Here is a 5,782-nt window from a genome sequence, read left to right as displayed (position 1 = left end):
GTTGAGATCCGCTTCTTCGTCTGCGTGTGGCTCTGACAAGCTGCCTCGCGTGTGAGCCGTGCGCTAGGCTCCGGCTGCCACAGTCAGATGGGCTCAGCCACCGCTCACGACGGCCCCTCTGTAGTTGGGACACAGACTCTCAGAGCAAACAGAGGAGGGAACGTGAGGTGCTGGGGCCACCTTGGGGTGCACTGCCAGGCACGTGGGGCCCCGGGGGAGGCAGCCCCCAGCGGAACCTGGCCGGACGGCCCAGGCCGAGGCAGGGAGCAGTCAGCACTGTCCCCCGCATGCAGAGTCAGGGGCTGGATGGGGCTGGGCAGGAGAGGAAGAGGCAGCACTGGGTTTAGAGGTCACCTCCGTCTGGGGCACGGAGAGAAATCCGCACAGCGCGGAAGCTGCTCACCTGGACAGAGGGGCCCCCCGCCCCCCAACGACCCCCGGGGAGGCAGCACGGCCACCACTCACAGATGCTCCTGACAGGAAGTGCCCCTTGGGTTCGGCGTGTCACAGGTCCTGGTGACATTGGCGGGGACAGAGGGTCCAGGGGGTGGGAGGGGGGCAGAGGCAGGAAGTGGACGGAGGAGGGCAGAGTAGAACAGCGAGGCTTTGCTGTGTTTCTTTTTACTTGCTTTTTTTAAAATTTGATGGGAGCTGTAGCCGCCTGCTGGTCCACTGGTGGTGCTGGGCCAGCCAGAGGAGACACGGGGACACACGCGTGGGGACCGGGAAGCAGAGCCCAGGGCCTACATGCCTCAGACGCTTGCCACAGAAATAGGGGTTTTCTCACTTCCGTGCCTGGTTTGATGGAAATCTGCTGAGCGTGGCTGGGTCATCCCGAGGTGGCTCCAGGCCGCCTGTCCAGGCTGAAGGGCCTGTCGCCCAGCAGCCCCGCGGGAGAGCACATTCCAGCCTCCGCTCAGGTCTTATCCACGGGCCTCCCATTGCCATGGCAACCCACAGGCCAACTCAGAACTCAGAGGTTGGCAAACGCTGGGCCCACGAGCAAGGGGGTGGCGTGTGACACAGGATGCGTGAGAAAGCGAACCAATCGTCAGCCCACCGCAGGTGGCCTTTGCGGGGAAGGGGGGCTGCTTCCTCCTCTGAAACGGGGCCAGAGGGTCTGAGTGCAGGCCCAGCGGCTTATAGAACTGGCTTCTAGAACAGAGTGGATGCCTCCCGCCCAGTGGCACTCTCCTGGGCCAAGGCCAGCAGTGGGGCATGGCAGGGGGAGGGCTGCATGCGGCTGCACGTGGAAGGAGGAGGGCAGCCTGCAGGGGTCAGAGGTGACCTCCGTGGGAGGGACGTCAGGCCCACAGGGACTGCACCCCCAGAGGGGCTCAGTCACGGAAAGATAACACCGAAGTGTAGGTTTGCTCCAACATAACTGAATTTAGCTTCTTGTTCACGTAGGAACACTGGAGAGTGGACGGGTCCCCGGTCCAGACCAATGCAGCTTCTGCTGTTTGTAGCATCTGATTCCAAGGTCTCCTGGGGTCAGCTGCATGTCCGCCACCGGAGAAAGCGAGGAAGGACACACATCAAGCGTCTCCGCGGTCCAGCCCCGGATGGGACGCAGAGCTCGGACTCAGCGTCCGGCTAGAACCAGCCAGAGGAGGCTGGGAGTGAGGTCTAGCTGTGCCCAGGGTGGAACAGGTCTGTGGGGGCCACTGTGTCCTCCACAGAGACAGGAATCTGTAGCGCATTGAGCATAATCAACCAGAAGGGGCCGCTGCGGATGAGCTCGCTGAGGGGATGGCCGTTTCCACGGTGGCCCCACAGCCCTTCCCCCCTCACTGGGTGAGGCCACAGAGGCTGGACCATGGTGGGTTGCGGCTGGGGGCGCCTCTCAGTCAGCACCTCGGGCTGTGGCTGCTTGCCGTTGGGTGGGCGTCATTCGAAGTCGGGGCGCCGGATGACTGAGGGACAGCTTGCTGGGCGCACTTTTCCCGAAGTCAGGGCCACGCTCCCGAGTCTGGACAAGGAGTATCAGCGTCGCTGCGGCCGCGGTCTGCAGACCGACCACCCCTCCCGCCCCACCCAGCCCGCCGCACAGACCAGACGCAGCACCGATTCTCCACGCGCGGCAGCACAGCCAAGAGCCTCGCTGACCCCCCGTTCCGACGGCGACGAGGAACGAACCCCGGCACGCCGTGTGCAGAGAGCTCGGAAGATGGGATTGTCGAAATTCAGTTTTAGAATTAATGGTTGGATTATATCTCATCTTTTCTTCTTTATTAGTTATCGCACCCTAAAAATTGTCCTAGTATAGATAGATTTCTTATTTCCTAAATCATACGCATACCTTCGAACACACGTACACATGCTGTAACCAAAACGAGCATGCGAACAAGCGCGCACACACACGAACCAAATGCGTGCGGTCACACAGAAAAAGATTAGGGAGCTGATCTCCTATTCCACGAACACGAAAGGCAGTAAGAAAAAGTGAATTGCAGCAATATTGCAGTCGAATTTTTTCATTTGAAAATTAATCTAGGAATTTATGCCAACTGTTAGAGAATACCACATCAGCTTCTACTGAGTCCGCCCTGCGACACTCGTCAACTTGCCCTGTGAAAGGGGGAGCGTCTGTGTGCGTGGGGCAGGGCCAGGGGCAGGTGCCTGTGAGTGCAGCCTGCGTCCAGCAGAGGGCAGCAGAGCCCCGTCCGGGTGGCTGGTGACTGTCACCGTCCCACTCTCCTTCCAAGCTCGCCCTGGGGGAAGCGAGGAGCTTAACCGTCTGTAAGTGCTCGTGTCCACTCTCAGCGTGGAAAGCTGTGCCACCTCACCTACTCACGGGATGGGCTCAGGAAAGGGACCCAAACATGATCGTCAGCTCAGGAATCAAATGATCTTGCCAAATGAGGCAGAAAGCAAAACTTTCTCATTCGAACATTGACCCCAATTCCAAACGCGGAGCTCTGCACGCTCGGGACCAGTGGGACGTGCGAGGAGGGGCCGGCTCCCGGGCACCCGTCAGGGGCCGCGTCCGGGGCTGACCCTGCCTCCCGGGCGGCTCTGGCCTCAGCTCAGACGGCCTCGCCAGGGCTCTCATCCTTTCCCACGGCCTGAACCATCTCCCTACATTTACAGCATTTGTTCTTTTCGAAATGAGTGGTCCTGCCCCCAGTGACCGAATCGTTACATGTCCACAGCTCTGCCTCGTGGGGCTGCCCAGCGGAAGGCATTGCTGAGACTTTCTCACACCCCATTTAACCATGCGACTAAGTTAAGGCCAGGAGCTTCCAAACTGCGCCCTGAAGGAAAAGGCCACCTGCCTCCCCCTTTGACTCTTTTTGTTGGCCAAAATTGGAGTGCGATGGCTGGAGCTAGAGCAGCCCTTCCGGGCCAGGGGGACAGCCTGGAGCTGAGGACGGCAGCGTTCGGGTCAGCGGCCTGGATTGCCCCCTGAAGGCTGATGCAGGAGAAATGAGCCAAGAGGCTAGAAAAGAGACAGCGCAGCCCTCTTACGTCTTTACCTAAAAGAAACATCACGAAGCTACTATGTTGCCAGATGCATCTCAAGGAGGAGGTAAGGACGCCATCTGGCAATCTGCCGGGCCAGAACCGAAGCGTGAAGTGTGCGAGTGAGTCTCAGCGGGTCACTCTGAGCTCGGCCCGCTGCGGCCTCTCCCTTGGCGCGAATCCCTCAGCTCAAGGCAGCAGGCAGGCCAGGGTCCCCACGGGGCGAGGCTCAGCGTGCCGACGACGTGTTGGGGGGCAGGGGGTGATTCAGAAAGTCTGATGGGAACACGAGCCGTCGCCGGTCTTCGCAGAGTCGCAAGGCTATGCGGTGGGGAGAGGCCAGCCAGGGGCGCGAGCCGGGACCGCCCTGTGTGCGCAAACGGGGGGCAGGGTAGGGCCCCACCACCACGGGCACCGTCACACCAGCCTCCTGTGCCCACCGTTCCGACGGCCCCCAGGAGAGGGCCAGGTCTCTGCACAGAGTGCCGAAGCCATCGGGGTCGGGCAGTCCCCCCTGCACCGGAGAGCTGGGGGGGTGACACCACGAATGGGGGTGCAGATCGGCCACTGGCTCACGGTGGTGAGGACTGTCTCAGAGGGAGCGTGACCCGCGGTGGCAACCGTAGATGTTAAACAGGTGTGGTCTGACCTGAGGCCACGTGTGCCCGCTGCCCTCTTCATGCTATGGGGATCGGGGTCCGAAAAGCTGGAGAAATGGCAATGGGGGGAATGTTTGGAGCACGGCTCACCGTAGGGAAGGAGGAACTACCCGGAAGTGAATTCTCAAGTCTTGCGATTAACTGCAACATGAAAAGCCGCCCTGTCTTCCGAAGCCGCGTCTTTCTGGGCTGAACTGCGCCTCCCCCCAATGCCTATGTTGAAGCCCTAAGACCCTCCGTGACCATACGGAGAAACGGGGCCTTTCAAGGGTGATTAAGATAAACCGAGGTCTTCGGCGTGGTCCCTGATGCAGCATAACTGGGGTCCTTCTAGGAAGAGGCGGTTAGGACACACGGAGAGACAGCAGAGACTTGGGGTCCCCAGAGGGAAGACCGCATGCGGACGCAGCGAAAAGGCAGCCGTGTGTGCCAGCCAGGGACAGAGGGCTCGGGAGAAGCCGGCCCGCCCGCACCGACCGCGGGCTTGCAGCCTCTCGCTCTGGGCCCCGCCATCGGATGCGTTTGTATCCTGAGGGCACAGCCACGTGTTCATTTAGACCAGACTCTGCACTGCTGCCTACGGAGCGCCTGGGATGTGCACACGCTGTGAGACATCTTTAAGGAACTTGAAAATGTTGGCCTTCCCCGGCCCCATTTAAAAACTAGCCTGTCCATCCTCGCAAGCAAGTCAGCGTGCAGTTTGCAAGGTAACACTTCAGAGCCTCGATTTCTACCTCTGTTGAGATGCACGCGAGGTGAAATGTCACCTATCCAGAAATAATTGAGACCGTCTCGAGTACTTTGTAGCAGGAGCCAGGAAAGACCGCCTCTGGTCAGCACACGTAGAGGGGATTAGACACAAACACACACCTACGTGTGTGTGATGCATGTGTCCATGTGGGTCCGATTGCTTTACTAACAGCAGACTTCTAGGTGCTGACTCATTGCCCCGACGAATGCCCATGTGACCAGTGCAGATGGCTGATGCCCCAAACACAGCCGAATAACGTCTGCAGAGAATAGAGGGGAGACTGCGGCAGGCACGCCGGAGGGGCGGCCAGAGCCCAAGCGAGGGCAGCTGGGGGGCTCGATGACACCGGGTATCACCGTGCCTGGCTCATCGGCCGCCCCAGGCAGCAAGAGGAAAAGATGCCATTTAATGAAATAAAGCCCGCAGCCCATTTTCGAAACATTTTTATTCATCATGGCTGAAATTTTTAAAGGGCCGTTGCTTAAAGAGGTAGGCAGCACCTATGTAGCTGAAGACCTAAGCTGTGCCAGACGGCGAGGCGCCTGTGTGCGGGGCAGGGTCGAAGCGCGCGTCACAGACCGCCTGACATCAGTCTCGGATGGAGCGGCCGAGCGACGTCTCCTTTGCTTTGACGGCCGGAGGCGACCGCCGACAGGTGTCTAGGATGCGACGTCCGCAGACGGAACGCTGAAGCGGAGGACAATTCCCACGTCACATACGGTTTGATTTCGCAAAGCCAGAACCATGTTTTAAAAACAGACTTTGAATCCTAAGGCGGCACTTCGGATTCCACGCAGAGATCCAGCGAGCGCTGACGAGGACAGGGAAGGTTTCGGAGGACGCGTCCGTCGGCGGCAGACACGTCAGCGTCTTCGCGAATCGTGTCGGCGTCTTCCTGTCACGCGTG

The sequence above is a fragment of the Pteropus vampyrus genome, unplaced genomic scaffold, assembly GCF_000151845.1.
Source record: "Pteropus vampyrus isolate Shadow unplaced genomic scaffold, Pvam_2.0 Scaffold312, whole genome shotgun sequence".
Classification (NCBI taxonomy): Eukaryota; Metazoa; Chordata; class Mammalia; order Chiroptera; family Pteropodidae; genus Pteropus; species Pteropus vampyrus.
Note: the sequence above shows the minus strand (reverse complement) of the source record.